The 16,844-nt window shown below is 49.1% G+C and overlaps 7 non-coding genes and 2 pseudogenes across 7 annotated transcripts; all 9 read left to right on the forward strand.

Annotated features, from left to right (window-relative positions):
- The first annotated feature begins 3,641 nt into the window (after positions 1-3,641).
- On the forward strand, positions 3,642-3,844 carry LOC142252972 (U2 spliceosomal RNA; annotated as a pseudogene).
- Positions 3,845-6,197: 2,353 nt separating this feature from the next.
- On the forward strand, positions 6,198-6,390 carry LOC142252983 (U2 spliceosomal RNA). Its single transcript, XR_012726329.1, has one exon. It is a non-coding gene; the product is annotated as a U2 spliceosomal RNA (small nuclear RNA).
- A 1,388-nt stretch (positions 6,391-7,778) lies between these two features.
- LOC142252054 (U2 spliceosomal RNA) lies at positions 7,779-7,969 on the forward strand. Its single transcript, XR_012725450.1, has one exon. It is a non-coding gene; the product is annotated as a U2 spliceosomal RNA (small nuclear RNA).
- A 1,388-nt stretch (positions 7,970-9,357) lies between these two features.
- On the forward strand, positions 9,358-9,548 carry LOC142252055 (U2 spliceosomal RNA). The gene has a single exon (XR_012725451.1). It is a non-coding gene; the product is annotated as a U2 spliceosomal RNA (small nuclear RNA).
- A 1,388-nt stretch (positions 9,549-10,936) lies between these two features.
- Positions 10,937-11,063, forward strand: LOC142253649 (U2 spliceosomal RNA; annotated as a pseudogene).
- A 726-nt stretch (positions 11,064-11,789) lies between these two features.
- LOC142253148 (U2 spliceosomal RNA) lies at positions 11,790-11,985 on the forward strand. The gene has a single exon (XR_012726466.1). It is a non-coding gene; the product is annotated as a U2 spliceosomal RNA (small nuclear RNA).
- Positions 11,986-13,375: 1,390 nt separating this feature from the next.
- On the forward strand, positions 13,376-13,566 carry LOC142252056 (U2 spliceosomal RNA). The gene has a single exon (XR_012725452.1). It is a non-coding gene; the product is annotated as a U2 spliceosomal RNA (small nuclear RNA).
- A 1,388-nt stretch (positions 13,567-14,954) lies between these two features.
- Positions 14,955-15,145, forward strand: LOC142252057 (U2 spliceosomal RNA). The gene has a single exon (XR_012725453.1). It is a non-coding gene; the product is annotated as a U2 spliceosomal RNA (small nuclear RNA).
- A 1,388-nt stretch (positions 15,146-16,533) lies between these two features.
- Positions 16,534-16,724, forward strand: LOC142252058 (U2 spliceosomal RNA). The gene has a single exon (XR_012725454.1). It is a non-coding gene; the product is annotated as a U2 spliceosomal RNA (small nuclear RNA).
- Positions 16,725-16,844: the final 120 nt, after the last annotated feature.

Raw genomic sequence — 16,844 nt, forward strand, 5'->3', positions numbered from 1 at the left:
TTCCATTAATGTTAGGAGCATCAGAGACAAGTTCCGACGTCAGACAATTTTTGCGTTCCTTAACACTCAGTCTAGTGATGTATTTTTCCTGCAGGAATGCTCCCTTCCCTCCTCTAGGTCCTTCAACCATCTGGCCAGGGAGTGGACCCATGGCCCATCCTACTGGTCTGGCGGGGGCGACTGTAGGTCCGCGGGGGTCGCCGTGCTGATCAGGGGAAGCGCCTTCACATTGGACTCTGTTCAGGAAATCGTCTGCGGCAGGTTACTGCTCGTGGATGGCACCTGGGCGGGAGAACCTGTCAGGTTCATCAATGTGTATGCTTCTCCTGTGAAGAGCGATCGACTGGAGCTCCTCCAAGCCCTGCGCCCTCAGCTCGCTACCGCCAGGACGGTAGTGATGGCCGGGGATTTCAACTGCCCGATTGAGGAGGATGGACGCAGTTCTGGAACGGCTGCCAAGTTGGACGTCACATCCAAACTGCTCATTGAGATGGTGACCGAAGCCTCTCTTGTGGACGTTGTTGGCTCCATCGGACACGGATCCGTGAACTATTCATGGTGCCGATCCGATGGCTCGCTGCGTTCCAGGATTGACTTTGTGTTTACCTCTCGGGCGGTTGGGCGGAGTGGGCACTCGATGGTCCCCTGCTTCTTCTCTGACCACAGAGCCATTCACTTTCAAGGTGTGCTGGGCCGTGGCTTCCCCATTGGCCCGGGCTCCTGGAAGCTGAACTGCTCTCTGCTGGAAAAGGGTGAGATTCTGGAGGAGCTTAGAGCTGCCTACTCCACGTGGCGGGCCTACAAGGCGGGCTTCCAGTCTGTTTCTGACTGGTGGGAATACGTTAAACTCGAGTTCCGTTTCTTCTTTCAGGCAAAGAGTCAACAACAGGCGTGTCTGAAGAGGAGGGACTTCAGGAGACTCCAGCGTGAGCTGCGTTCCCTGCAGGACCTTCTTCGATGCGGCTGGGACGTGAGAGAGGAGCTGGAGGAGACTAAGAGGAGCCTGAAAAGGCACTTCGAGGAGGAGTCCGAGCGAATTGTCTTCCGTTCCAAAGTGGAGAACCTGGAGAAGGGTGAGAAATGTAACTCGTTCTTTTTCAGGAAACTCCACGCCGGTCACACGCCCATGAATGAACTACGAGACGAGAGTGGAAACATGCGACGCGGGAAAGAGAACGTGATGAAGGTCGTCAGCGACTTCTACAGCGAACTCTACGCCCGCAAGACTACTGACCCCGAGGCCGCCGATAAGTTCCTGTCAGGTATCACTAACCATCTTGACCCTGCAGACGCGGCGGCCATGGATGTTCCTCTGACGGTGGACGAGCTGCTCTCGGCCGCCAAATCCTTTAGTTCTGGCAGGACACCGGGCAGTGACGGCCTCCCAGCAGAGCTCTATGTAGCGCTGGGAGACCTAATCTGTCCGGACCTGTTAGGGCTGTATGAGGAGATGGTGGTGGAGGGCAGAATGCCTCCATCTCTGAGGGAAGGAATGGTCACGATCCTGTACAAGCGTAAAGGAGAGAGGTGCGACCTGAAGAATTGGCGTCCCATCACCCTTCTGAACGTCGACTACAAGATCCTGGCCAAGACGATGGCAACGAGATTGAAGACTGTTATCGGACGGATCATCCACCCGGACCAGACCTGCGGCATCCCAGGACGTCGCATCGCAGACAGCCTGGCTCTCATGCGGGACACGGTCGAGTACATCAAAGCCCGCCGGGTGCACGCAGCCCTGATCTCGTTGGATCAGGAAAAGGCCTTCGACCGTGTTTCCCATGAGTTCCTGGGCAAAGCTCTGCACAGGTTAGGTTTGGGTAACATGTTTTGCTTGTATGTCCAACTAATGTATTTTGATATTCACAGCTCGGTGTTGGTGAACGGCTGGAAGACTGACCCCTTCCCGGTCCTCTCAGGGGTCAGACAAGGCTGTCCTCTGTCACCTCTTCTTTTTGTTTGTGTTATAGAACTCTTTGCAGAGGCTATCCGGCGGAATGGAGAGATCAGAGGGATCACCGCACCAGGACCAGAACGCTTCGAGGTCAAGTGCTCGCTCTACATGGACGACGTGACCGTCTTCTGCGCGGACCGGCGCTCAGTCGACACCCTCGTCCAGACCTGTGAGACCTTCGGACGGGCTTCGGGAGCCAAAGTCAACTGCGGGAAGTCGGAAGCCATGCTCTTCGGGGACTGGCAGCCGGCCTCTTCCGCCCCCTTCCCTTTCAGCATCCAGCCGGATTTCATCAAGGTTCTTGGAGTCTGGTTCGGGAAGGAAGGAGCAGCCCTCAAGTCCTGGGAGGAACGCTTGACCAAGATCACCCAACGGATCGGTCTGTGGAGCCTCAGACGCCTCACCTGTGAGGGCAAAGCACTGGTCCTGCGTAACGAGGTACTGCCCGTGCTGCAGTACACGGCCCAGGCCTGGCCCCCCCTTGCCACCGTGTGCAGGGCCATTACCAGGACGGTGTTTCGTTTTGTCTGGGGATCCAAGATGGACAGAGTAAAGCGGAGCATCATGTACAAGGATCCTCGCAAGGGTGGGAAGGGCGTACCCGATATCCCCACCCTCCTGCGATCCTCCTTCGTATGTGACTGCGTTCGCCGAACTCTGCGAGTCAAGAGAGGTTCCGCGGGTGGGTCCATGTCTCGCTTCTTCCTGCTCCCCCTTTGGAGACGGTTAGGCTGGGACAAGTGGGACAGCTCCTTCCCCTACAACTGGACGGCGCCATGGTTCTACGGAGACGTGGTTCGGTTTGTGAGGGAACACCAACTGGAGGGACTCAAGCCCGATTTGTGGAAGCCAAAGACTATCCACAAACTCATCAGAGCCAAGGACGAAATGGAGAACATTCCAGGACTTCATCACGACACACTGGAGACTGTTTGGACAAACGTGTCATCGGCTGGATTGACCAACGGGCACAAGGACTTGTCATGGATGGCGATACAGGGCGGACTGCCCGTCCGGTCATTCATGCACGCCCGGAACCTGTGCAAAACCCGGTACTGCCCAAGGTGCCCCTTCGTGGAGGAAACATCGCTGCACGCCTTTTGGGACTGCCGTTTCGCACAGCGCCTGTTGGTTGCCCTGGAGGATGACCTGAGGAACTCCGTCCCCAGAGGGAGCCTATCGTACCATTCCGTACTTTATGGACTCTTCCCTGGGACTCACACCGTTGGAGCCATCCAGGAGGCTTGGCGCCTTATGAACTGCTTTAAGGACGCTATTTGGGTCGCCAGGAACCGGCTCATCTTGAAGAGGGAGAGGATGTCTATCCAGGATTGCCGCAGGCTGATCCACAGCCTGCTCAGAGACTATTCCATCATGGACAGTCCGGACGACAGCGCCGAGGAGGAGGTTTAGACCTCTTCCATGCCCCCTCCCTCCTTTTCCCGTTATGTGCGTCTTTCAATAAAGCTTCGGGCCTGTGATTTCCCCACCCTATCCCCCTTTTCCCCTACCCCCACCCCCCAATCGCCGGTTCGTCGTTATTTATTGTCTAACTTTTTCTTTCAGCTTGAGTGTTATGGATAAGCATAGGAGTGTGATGTATAGTTTAGTGCGTCGTACTCTATGGCTATGTAAGAAGGATTGTATAGTTCTGTGTGTACGGGGCTGCGGCACTGTACACGGTTTGTTACCTTTTTGTGAGTAGTGCATGATAATAAAGATGCTGTTAAATCAAAATCTGTTCTTATCAGTTTAATATCTGATACGTCCCCTATCTGGGGACCATATATTAAATGGATTTTTAGAACAGGGAGATGGAAAAAGAGCTTGCTCTGTCCACTCCACGCATTGACCTGGTATTGCAGTACCTCCAGGAACGGTGCACCCCTTCTTAAAAAAATCTGTTCTTATCAGTTTAATATCTGATACGTCCCCTATCTGGGGACCATATATTAAATGGATTTTTAGAACAGGGAGATGGAAAAAGAGCTTGCTCTGTCCACTCCACGCATTGACCTGGTATTGCAGTACCTCCAGGAACGGTGCACCCCTTCTTAACCCAGTTTCCAAAAGCAGAACTCAATTCACCTGATTCATATTAGCCCGGTTTAATGAATTGGAAGAAAGCATACGTCTTCATATGCACCTCAATTTGGCCCATTCACTTTTCACACTTCCTCCTTTTGTTTTTTATCTTTCACACTTTTGACTTTCTTTATTCATCCAAATAGCAAACTCATCACCACTCAACCTGACCAACTCGGCTATGTCCCGTGCTGCAGTTCTCTGTCTTATCTAGATCATTTGCAATTGAATGGAATAGATCCCTTTTGGACAAAGTGGATTCACCTGCTGCTGCAGTGACCACAGGTGTGATAAGATCTAGAATTGGCATCTGGTGCGATCTCTCCGCTTCCACTCCAAAGAAAGTTACCTGTTTATTCCTATCATGCATTGGTTTTTGGGGTTTTCTTTGAGTAATGATGATCTCTTTAGTAGTCTGTTGGCGCCCTCTCCTGGAGGAATAGTTTGCTTGCTCTTGGACATTCTAAAAGAGAGGTCATGATAGACATTGAGCTTCTGAGCTCAATTGGGGACAGTCATGGGTGATGAATGTTTGCAACCTGCTGCAAAGCCTCATACCGCAATATAAGGAACGTCAAATACTAAGAAAGGGCGGCCTATGAAAGAATTACTACTTTCAATAAGTACACTTAAACGGCTAATTGGGAATAGAAAAACTGTAAAAAGCCCTCTGAGAAAGCCCCCCTCTAACCTTTGATAGTAAGTTTTTCTGTAGTCTGCCTGTTGATGTATTTTCCGTTTGAACTGTGCACAACATGAAGAGACGGAACACTGGCGGCTTGTCACAATGCCCCCGCTGACATCACAATAGCGCTGCTGCCTAGAAAACAAGCTGCGCAGCAGAAGTTGTTCTTTGGGTGGGAGGGTGGGCTAGTGTAAGGAGGGGGCAAGCTCTTTTTTTCCCGGGTGGTAGGGGGATGACAGGAGAAGGGATGCGGGTGGTGAGAAGGGTACAGAGGGCAGGGTTTGGGGGCTGGGAAGGAAAGGGAAAAGATTAGGGTTTGGGGATGATGAAAGGGCTTTCTACGGGTAAGGATGGCAAAGGGTGGCAGTGACGGAAAGTCAGGCAACCTGTCCTGTCCGTCTTTTTGTATCGTGAATTGGAAAGACTGCAAGGGGGAGGGGAGTTGCTTGCGCCCTAAAGGAGGAGTTATTCAGATTCATTGCAGTGGGGGGCGGCGGCTGCAAAACGCACCATTCTTCTTGTTTTTGCTCTGCAAAGCAGCCTTTTCAAGGGTTGGCTTGGGTGACAAAATGTCTTCTGTAGGCGTGGGTTTGTCTCCCTCTCGCTCTCTCTCCCTAAGATGTGTCCGGCATAGGCCAGGGTGCCACTCGAGGCCCAAACCAATTCTGGTTATCGCTTCTCGGCCTTTTGGCTAAGATCAAGTGTAGTGTTGTTCGAAAAGGTGGTTTAAGCTCCAGGCCACCTTAGTACAATGATACAATGCACACTGGAAGGTTGCGCTTGCTAGTACTCTGGGTGGATAGTATATTCATCTAGTGGAAAACATGGCCCTACCAGGATCGAGGCTATTAGACTGAGTAAGGATGGGGGGCTATGGTACAACGTGCCCCAGGACTGACGACCCTGGAGTGAGTCTGAGCTTGCTGGCTTGGGACCCCGGCAAGCCTTGGGCTCTGTAGCACACCGTACCTTGCCTTTTCATACTTTTTGAGCATATTACCCTATCCCGGCCTTCTGGCTAGGAAGGGAAATTTTTATAATCCCGGTTGGAGGTCTGGTCAGCTTTGGGCTGAGAAACTAACACCCGGTTGGAGGTCCGGGTCAGCTTCGGCTGAGAAACCAACACCCGGTTGGAGGTCTGGGTCAGCTTCGGCTGAGAAACCAACACCCGGTTGGAGGTCCGGTTAGCCTTGGGCTGAGAAACCAACACCGGTTGACGGTCCGGGCAGTTTCGGCTGCGAAACCAACAACTAGTAGCTCTCTACTCCACTTGGGTAAGATGCCTGGGTGGACGCTGGGAGCAACGACAAGGCTCAACCAGGCTTCGGCTTGGGGGAGCACCGAAGATCCCTGACCCTTGCTGTGGCCTTCTGGCTCGGAGGGACGGGGTTGATTTTTGGGGACCCTCTCCTCACGGTGGGGTCCACACGAATCCTAGCCTTTGCACTGTTTTTGGTGTGACTTCGGTCATGCATTTTTTGTGGTGCTTTGGAAAGCTTCATTAAATCAAAAATCTGTTCTTATCAGTTTAATATCTGATACGTCCCCTATCTGGGGACCATATATTAAATGGATTTTTAGAACAGGGAGATGGAAAAAGAGCTTGCTCTGTCCACTCCACGCATTGACCTGGTATTGCAGTACCTCCAGGAACGGTGCACCCCTTCTTAACCCAGTTTCCAAAAGCAGAACTCAATTCACCTGATTCATATTAGCCCGGTTTAATGAATTGGAAGAAAGCATACGTCTTCATATGCACCTCAATTTGGCCCATTCACTTTTCACACTTCCTCCTTTTGTTTTTTATCTTTCACACTTTTGACTTTCTTTATTCATCCAAATAGCAAACTCATCACCACTCAACCTGACCAACTGGGCTATGTCCCGTGCTGCAGTTCTCTGTCTTATCTAGATCATTTGCAATTGAATGGAATAGATCCCTTTTGGACAAAGTGGATTCACCTGCTGCTGCAGTGACCACAGGTGTGATAAGATCTAGAATTGGCATCTGGTGCGATCTCTCCGCTTCCACTCCAAAGAAAGTTACCTGTTTATTCCTATCATGCATTGGTTTTTGGGGTTTTCTTTGAGTAATGATGATCTCTTTAGTAGTCTGTTGGCGCCCTCTCCTGGAGGAATAGTTTGCTTGCTCTTGGACATTCTAAAAGAGAGGTCATGATAGACATTGAGCTTCTGAGCTCAATTGGGGACAGTCATGGGTGATGAATGTTTGCAACCTGCTGCAAAGCCTCATACCGCAATATAAGGAACGTCAAATACTAAGAAAGGGCGGCCTATGAAAGAATTACTACTTTCAATAAGTACACTTAAACGGCTAATTGGGAATAGGAAAACTGTAAAAAGCCCTCTGAGAAAGCCCCCCTCTAACCTTTGATAGTAAGTTTTTCTGTAGTCTGCCTGTTGATGTATTTTCCGTTTGAACTGTGCACAACATGAAGAGACGGAACACTGGCGGCTTGTCACAATGCCCCCGCTGACATCACAATAGCGCTGCTGCCTAGAAAACAAGCTGCGCAGCAGAAGTTGTTCTTTGGGTGGGAGGGTGGGCTAGTGTAAGGAGGGGGCAAGCTCTTTTTTTCCCGGGTGGTAGGGGGATGACAGGAGAAGGGATGCGGGTGGTGAGAAGGGTACAGAGGGCAGGGTTTGGGGGCTGGGAAGGAAAGGGAAAAGATTAGGGTTTGGGGATGATGAAAGGGCTTTCTACGGGTAACGATGGCAAAGGGTGGCAGTGACGGAAAGTCAGGCAACCTGTCCTGTCCGTCTTTTTGTATCGTGAATTGGAAAGACTGCAAGGGGGAGGGGAGTTGCTTGCGCCCTAAAGGAGGAGTTATTCAGATTCATTGCAGTGGGGGGCGGCGGCTGCAAAACGCACCATTCTTCTTGTTTTTGCTCTGCAAAGCAGCCTTTTCAAGGGTTGGCTTGGGTGACAAAATGTCTTCTGTAGGCGTGGGTTTGTCTCCCTCTCGCTCTCTCTCCCTAAGATGTGTCCGGCATAGGCCAGGGTGCCACTCGAGGCCCAAACCAATTCTGGTTATCGCTTCTCGGCCTTTTGGCTAAGATCAAGTGTAGTATCTGTTCTTATCAGTTTAATATCTGATACGTCCCCTATCTGGGGACCATATATTAAATGGATTTTTAGAACAGGGAGATGGAAAAAGAGCTTGCTCTGTCCACTCCACGCATTGACCTGGTATTGCAGTACCTCCAGGAACGGTGCACCCCTTCTTAACCCAGTTTCCAAAAGCAGAACTCAATTCACCTGATTCATATTAGCCCGGTTTAATGAATTGGAAGAAAGCATACGTCTTCATATGCACCTCAATTTGGCCCATTCACTTTTCACACTTCCTCCTTTTGTTTTTTATCTTTCACACTTTTGACTTTCTTTATTCATCCAAATAGCAAACTCATCACCACTCAACCTGACCAACTCGGCTATGTCCCGTGCTGCAGTTCTCTGTCTTATCTAGATCATTTGCAATTGAATGGAATAGATCCCTTTTGGACAAAGTGGATTCACCTGCTGCTGCAGTGACCACAGGTGTGATAAGATCTAGAATTGGCATCTGGTGCGATCTCTCCGCTTCCACTCCAAAGAAAGTTACCTGTTTATTCCTATCATGCATTGGTTTTTGGGGTTTTCTTTGAGTAATGATGATCTCTTTAGTAGTCTGTTGGCGCCCTCTCCTGGAGGAATAGTTTGCTTGCTCTTGGACATTCTAAAAGAGAGGTCATGATAGACATTGAGCTTCTGAGCTCAATTGGGGACAGTCATGGGTGATGAATGTTTGCAACCTGCTGCAAAGCCTCATACCGCAATATAAGGAACGTCAAATACTAAGAAAGGGCGGCCTATGAAAGAATTACTACTTTCAATAAGTACACTTAAACGGCTAATTGGGAATAGAAAAACTGTAAAAAGCCCTCTGAGAAAGCCCCCCTCTAACCTTTGATAGTAAGTTTTTCTGTAGTCTGCCTGTTGATGTATTTTCCGTTTGAACTGTGCACAACATGAAGAGACGGAACACTGGCGGCTTGTCACAATGCCCCCGCTGACATCACAATAGCGCTGCTGCCTAGAAAACAAGCTGCGCAGCAGAAGTTGTTCTTTGGGTGGGAGGGTGGGCTAGTGTAAGGAGGGGGCAAGCTCTTTTTTTCCCGGGTGGTAGGGGGATGACAGGAGAAGGGATGCGGGTGGTGAGAAGGGTACAGAGGGCAGGGTTTGGGGGCTGGGAAGGAAAGGGAAAAGATTAGGGTTTGGGGATGATGAAAGGGCTTTCTACGGGTAAGGATGGCAAAGGGTGGCAGTGACGGAAAGTCAGGCAACCTGTCCTGTCCGTCTTTTTGTATCGTGAATTGGAAAGACTGCAAGGGGGAGGGGAGTTGCTTGCGCCCTAAAGGAGGAGTTATTCAGATTCATTGCAGTGGGGGGCGGCGGCTGCAAAACGCACCATTCTTCTTGTTTTTGCTCTGCAAAGCAGCCTTTTCAAGGGTTGGCTTGGGTGACAAAATGTCTTCTGTAGGCGTGGGTTTGTCTCCCTCTCGCTCTCTCTCCCTAAGATGTGTCCGGCATAGGCCAGGGTGCCACTCGAGGCCCAAACCAATTCTGGTTATCGCTTCTCGGCCTTTTGGCTAAGATCAAGTGTAGTATCTGTTCTTATCAGTTTAATATCTGATACGTCCCCTATCTGGGGACCATATATTAAATGGATTTTTAGAACAGGGAGATGGAAAAAGAGCTTGCTCTGTCCACTCCACGCATTGACCTGGTATTGCAGTACCTCCAGGAACGGTGCACCCCTTCTTAACCCAGTTTCCAAAAGCAGAACTCAATTCACCTGATTCATATTAGCCCGGTTTAATGAATTGGAAGAAAGCATACGTCTTCATATGCACCTCAATTTGGCCCATTCACTTTTCACACTTCCTCCTTTTGTTTTTTATCTTTCACACTTTTGACTTTCTTTATTCATCCAAATAGCAAACTCATCACCACTCAACCTGACCAACTCGGCTATGTCCCGTGCTGCAGTTCTCTGTCTTATCTAGATCATTTGCAATTGAATGGAATAGATCCCTTTTGGACAAAGTGGATTCACCTGCTGCTGCAGTGACCACAGGTGTGATAAGATCTAGAATTGGCATCTGGTGCGATCTCTCCGCTTCCACTCCAAAGAAAGTTACCTGTTTATTCCTATCATGCATTGGTTTTTGGGGTTTTCTTTAAGTAATGATGATCTCTTTAGTAGTCTGTTGGCGCCCTCTCCTGGAGGAATAGTTTGCTTGCTCTTGGACATTCTAAAAGAGAGGTCATGATAGACATTGAGCTTCTGAGCTCAATTGGGGACAGTCATGGGTGATGAATGTTTGCAACCTGCTGCAAAGCCTCATACCGCAATATAAGGAACGTCAAATACTAAGAAAGGGCGGCCTATGAAAGAATTACTACTTTCAATAAGTACACTTAAACGGCTAATTGGGAATAGAAAAACTGTAAAAAGCCCTCTGAGAAAGCCCCCCTCTAACCTTTGATAGTAAGTTTTTCTGTAGTCTGCCTGTTGATGTATTTTCCGTTTGAACTGTGCACAACATGAAGAGACGGAACACTGGCGGCTTGTCACAATGCCCCCGCTGACATCACAATAGCGCTGCTGCCTAGAAAACAAGCTGCGCAGCAGAAGTTGTTCTTTGGGTGGGAGGGTGGGCTAGTGTAAGGAGGGGGCAAGCTCTTTTTTTCCCGGGTGGTAGGGGGATGACAGGAGAAGGGATGCGGGTGGTGAGAAGGGTACAGAGGGCAGGGTTTGGGGGCTGGGAAGGAAAGGGAAAAGATTAGGGTTTGGGGATGATGAAAGGGCTTTCTACGGGTAAGGATGGCAAAGGGTGGCAGTGACGGAAAGTCAGGCAACCTGTCCTGTCCGTCTTTTTGTATCGTGAATTGGAAAGACTGCAAGGGGGAGGGGAGTTGCTTGCGCCCTAAAGGAGGAGTTATTCAGATTCATTGCAGTGGGGGGCGGCGGCTGCAAAACGCACCATTCTTCTTGTTTTTGCTCTGCAAAGCAGCCTTTTCAAGGGTTGGCTTGGGTGACAAAATGTCTTCTGTAGGCGTGGGTTTGTCTCCCTCTCGCTCTCTCTCCCTAAGATGTGTCCGGCATAGGCCAGGGTGCCACTCGAGGCCCAAACCAATTCTGGTTATCGCTTCTCGGCCTTTTGGCTAAGATCAAGTGTAGTATCTGTGAGGCTCGGCAGATGCAATGCACACTGGAAGGTTGCGCTTGCTAGTACTCTGGATGTATAGTATATTCATCTAGAGGAAAACATGGCCCTACCAGGATCGAGGCTATTAGACTGAGTAAGTGTGGGGGCTATGGTGCAATGTGCCCCAGGACTGACGACCCTGGAGTGAGTCTGAGCTTGCTGGCTTGGGACCCCGGCGAGCCTTGGGCTCTGTAGCACACCGTACCTTGCCCTTTCATACTTTCTGAGCATATTGCTCTATCCCGGCCTTCTGGCTAGGAAGGGAAATTTTTATAATCATGGTCGGAGGTCCGTTCAGCTTTGGGCTGAGAAACCAACACCCGGTTGGAGGTCCGGGTCAGCTTCGGCTGAGAAACCAACACCCGGTTTGAGGTCCGGGTCAGCTTCGGCTGAGAAACCAACACCCGGTTGGAGGTCCGGGTCAGCTTCGGCTGAGAAACCAACACCCGGTTGGAGGTCCGGGTCAGCTTCGGCTGAGAAACCAACACCCGGTTGGAGGTCCGGTTAGCCTTGGGCTGAGAAACTAACACCGGTTGACGGTCCGGGCAGTTTCGGCTGCGAAACCAACAACTAGTAGCTCTCTACTCCACTTGGGTAAGATGCCTGGGTGGACGCTGGGAGCAACGACAAGGCTCAACCAGGCTTCGGCTTGGGGGAGCACCGAAGATCCCTGACCCTTGCTGTGGCCTTCTGGCTCGGAGGGACGGGGTTGATTTTTGGGGACCCTCTCCTCACGGAAGGGTCCACACGAATCCTAGCCTTTGCACTGTTTTTGGTGTGACTTCGGTCATGCATTTTTTGCGGTGCTTTGGAAAGCTTCATTAAATCAAAATCTGTTCTTATCAGTTTAATATCTGATACGTCCCCTATCTGGGGACCATATATTAAATGGATTTTTAGAACAGGGAGATGGAAAAAGAGCTTGCTCTGTCCACTCCACGCATTGACCTGGTATTGCAGTACCTCCAGGAACGGTGCACCCCTTCTTAACCCAGTTTCCAAAAGCAGAACTCAATTCACCTGATTCATATTAGCCCGGTTTAATGAATTGGAAGAAAGCATACGTCTTCATATGCACCTCAATTTGGCCCATTCACTTTTCACACTTCCTCCTTTTGTTTTTTATCTTTCACACTTTTGACTTTCTTTATTCATCCAAATAGCAAACTCATCACCACTCAACCTGACCAACTCGGCTATGTCCCGTGCTGCAGTTCTCTGTCTTATCTAGATCATTTGCAATTGAATGGAATAGATCCCTTTTGGACAAAGTGGATTCACCTGCTGCTGCAGTGACCACAGGTGTGATAAGATCTAGAATTGGCATCTGGTACGATCTCTCCGCTTCCACTCCAAAGAAAGTTACCTGTTTATTCCTATCATGCATTGGTTTTTGGGGTTTTCTTTGAGTAATGATGATCTCTTTAGTAGTCTGTTGGCGCCCTCTCCTGGAGGAATAGTTTGCTTGCTCTTGGACATTCTAAAAGAGAGGTCATGATAGACATTGAGCTTCTGAGCTCAATTGGGGACAGTCATGGGTGATGAATGTTTGCAACCTGCTGCAAAGCCTCATACCGCAATATAAGGAACGTCAAATACTAAGAAAGGGCGGCCTATGAAAGAATTACTACTTTCAATATAAGTACACTTAAACGGCTAATTGGGAATAGAAAAACTGTAAAAAGCCCTCTGAGAAAGCCCCCCTCTAACCTTTGATAGTAAGTTTTTCTGTAGTCTGCCTGTTGATGTATTTTCCGTTTGAACTGTGCACAACATGAAGAGACGGAACACTGGCGGCTTGTCACAATGCCCCCGCTGACATCACAATAGCGCTGCTGCCTAGAAAACAAGCTGCGCAGCAGAAGTTGTTCTTTGGGTGGGAGGGTGGGCTAGTGTAAGGAGGGGGCAAGCTCTTTTTTTCCCGGGTGGTAGGGGGATGACAGGAGAAGGGATGCGGGTGGTGAGAAGGGTACAGAGGGCAGGGTTTGGGGGCTGGGAAGGAAAGGGAAAAGATTAGGGTTTGGGGATGATGAAAGGGCTTTCTACGGGTAAGGATGGCAAAGGGTGGCAGTGACGGAAAGTCAGGCAACCTGTCCTGTCCGTCTTTTTGTATCGTGAATTGGAAAGACTGCAAGGGGGAGGGGAGTTGCTTGCGCCCTAAAGGAGGAGTTATTCAGATTCATTGCAGTGGGGGGCGGCGGCTGCAAAACGCACCATTCTTCTTGTTTTTGCTCTGCAAAGCAGCCTTTTCAAGGGTTGGCTTGGGTGACAAAATGTCTTCTGTAGGCGTGGGTTTGTCTCCCTCTCGCTCTCTCTCCCTAAGATGTGTCCGGCATAGGCCAGGGTGCCACTCGAGGCCCAAACCAATTCTGGTTATCGCTTCTCGGCCTTTTGGCTAAGATCAAGTGTAGTATCTGTTCTTATCAGTTTAATATCTGATACGTCCCCTATCTGGGGACCATATATTAAATGGATTTTTAGAACAGGGAGATGGAAAAAGAGCTTGCTCTGTCCACTCCACGCATTGACCTGGTATTGCAGTACCTCCAGGAACGGTGCACCCCTTCTTAACCCAGTTTCCAAAAGCAGAACTCAATTCACCTGATTCATATTAGCCCGGTTTAATGAATTGGAAGAAAGCATACGTCTTCATATGCACCTCAATTTGGCCCATTCACTTTTCACACTTCCTCCTTTTGTTTTTTATCTTTCACACTTTTGACTTTCTTTATTCATCCAAATAGCAAACTCATCACCACTCAACCTGACCAACTCGGCTATGTCCCGTGCTGCAGTTCTCTGTCTTATCTAGATCATTTGCAATTGAATGGAATAGATCCCTTTTGGACAAAGTGGATTCACCTGCTGCTGCAGTGACCACAGGTGTGATAAGATCTAGAATTGGCATCTGGTGCGATCTCTCCGCTTCCACTCCAAAGAAAGTTACCTGTTTATTCCTATCATGCATTGGTTTTTGGGGTTTTCTTTGAGTAATGATGATCTCTTTAGTAGTCTGTTGGCGCCCTCTCCTGGAGGAATAGTTTGCTTGCTCTTGGACATTCTAAAAGAGAGGTCATGATAGACATTGAGCTTCTGAGCTCAATTGGGGACAGTCATGGGTGATGAATGTTTGCAACCTGCTGCAAAGCCTCATACCGCAATATAAGGAACGTCAAATACTAAGAAAGGGCGGCCTATGAAAGAATTACTACTTTCAATAAGTACACTTAAACGGCTAATTGGGAATAGAAAAACTGTAAAAAGCCCTCTGAGAAAGCCCCCCTCTAACCTTTGATAGTAAGTTTTTCTGTAGTCTGCCTGTTGATGTATTTTCCGTTTGAACTGTGCACAACATGAAGAGACGGAACACTGGCGGCTTGTCACAATGCCCCCGCTGACATCACAATAGCGCTGCTGCCTAGAAAACAAGCTGCGCAGCAGAAGTTGTTCTTTGGGTGGGAGGGTGGGCTAGTGTAAGGAGGGGGCAAGCTCTTTTTTTCCCGGGTGGTAGGGGGATGACAGGAGAAGGGATGCGGGTGGTGAGAAGGGTACAGAGGGCAGGGTTTGGGGGCTGGGAAGGAAAGGGAAAAGATTAGGGTTTGGGGATGATGAAAGGGCTTTCTACGGGTAAGGATGGCAAAGGGTGGCAGTGACGGAAAGTCAGGCAACCTGTCCTGTCCGTCTTTTTGTATCGTGAATTGGAAAGACTGCAAGGGGGAGGGGAGTTGCTTGCGCCCTAAAGGAGGAGTTATTCAGATTCATTGCAGTGGGGGGCGGCGGCTGCAAAACGCACCATTCTTCTTGTTTTTGCTCTGCAAAGCAGCCTTTTCAAGGGTTGGCTTGGGTGACAAAATGTCTTCTGTAGGCGTGGGTTTGTCTCCCTCTCGCTCTCTCTCCCTAAGATGTGTCCGGCATAGGCCAGGGTGCCACTCGAGGCCCAAACCAATTCTGGTTATCGCTTCTCGGCCTTTTGGCTAAGATCAAGTGTAGTATCTGTTCTTATCAGTTTAATATCTGATACGTCCCCTATCTGGGGACCATATATTAAATGGATTTTTAGAACAGGGAGATGGAAAAAGAGCTTGCTCTGTCCACTCCACGCATTGACCTGGTATTGCAGTACCTCCAGGAACGGTGCACCCCTTCTTAACCCAGTTTCCAAAAGCAGAACTCAATTCACCTGATTCATATTAGCCCGGTTTAATGAATTGGAAGAAAGCATACGTCTTCATATGCACCTCAATTTGGCCCATTCACTTTTCACACTTCCTCCTTTTGTTTTTTATCTTTCACACTTTTGACTTTCTTTATTCATCCAAATAGCAAACTCATCACCACTCAACCTGACCAACTCGGCTATGTCCCGTGCTGCAGTTCTCTGTCTTATCTAGATCATTTGCAATTGAATGGAATAGATCACTTTTGGACAAAGTGGATTCACCTGCTGCTGCAGTGACCACAGGTGTGATAAGATCTAGAATTGGCATCTGGTGCGATCTCTCCGCTTCCACTCCAAAGAAAGTTACCTGTTTATTCCTATCATGCATTGGTTTTTGGGGTTTTCTTTGAGTAATGATGATCTCTTTAGTAGTCTGTTGGCGCCCTCTCCTGGAGGAATAGTTTGCTTGCTCTTGGACATTCTAAAAGAGAGGTCATGATAGACATTGAGCTTCTGAGCTCAATTGGGGACAGTCATGGGTGATGAATGTTTGCAACCTGCTGCAAAGCCTCATACCGCAATATAAGGAACGTCAAATACTAAGAAAGGGCGGCCTATGAAAGAATTACTACTTTCAATAAGTACACTTAAACGGCTAATTGGGAATAGAAAAACTGTAAAAAGCCCTCTGAGAAAGCCCCCCTCTAACCTTTGATAGTAAGTTTTTCTGTAGTCTGCCTGTTGATGTATTTTCCGTTTGAACTGTGCACAACATGAAGAGACGGAACACTGGCGGCTTGTCACAATGCCCCCGCTGACATCACAATAGCGCTGCTGCCTAGAAAACAAGCTGCGCAGCAGAAGTTGTTCTTTGGGTGGGAGGGTGGGCTAGTGTAAGGAGGGGGCAAGCTCTTTTTTTCCCGGGTGGTAGGGGGATGACAGGAGAAGGGATGCGGGTGGTGAGAAGGGTACAGAGGGCAGGGTTTGGGGGCTGGGAAGGAAAGGGAAAAGATTAGGGTTTGGGGATGATGAAAGGGCTTTCTACGGGTAAGGATGGCAAAGGGTGGCAGTGACGGAAAGTCAGGCAACCTGTCCTGTCCGTCTTTTTGTATCGTGAATTGGAAAGACTGCAAGGGGGAGGGGAGTTGCTTGCGCCCTAAAGGAGGAGTTATTCAGATTCATTGCAGTGGGGGGCGGCGGCTGCAAAACGCACCATTCTTCTTGTTTTTGCTCTGCAAAGCAGCCTTTTCAAGGGTTGGCTTGGGTGACAAAATGTCTTCTGTAGGCGTGGGTTTGTCTCCCTCTCGCTCTCTCTCCCTAAGATGTGTCCGGCATAGGCCAGGGTGCCACTCGAGGCCCAAACCAATTCTGGTTATCGCTTCTCGGCCTTTTGGCTAAGATCAAGTGTAGTATCTGTTCTTATCAGTTTAATATCTGATACGTCCCCTATCTGGGGACCATATATTAAATGGATTTTTAGAACAGGGAGATGGAAAAAGAGCTTGCTCTGTCCACTCCACGCATTGACCTGGTATTGCAGTACCTCCAGGAACGGTGCACCCCTTCTTAACCCAGTTTCCAAAAGCAGAACTCAATTCACCTGATTCATATTAGCCCGGTTTAATGAATTGGAAGAAAGCATACGTCTTCATATGCACCTCAATTTGGCCCATTCACTTTTCACA

This window comes from Anomaloglossus baeobatrachus, chromosome 9 (genome assembly GCF_048569485.1).
Source record: "Anomaloglossus baeobatrachus isolate aAnoBae1 chromosome 9, aAnoBae1.hap1, whole genome shotgun sequence".
Lineage (NCBI taxonomy): Eukaryota > Metazoa > Chordata > Amphibia > Anura > Aromobatidae > Anomaloglossus > Anomaloglossus baeobatrachus.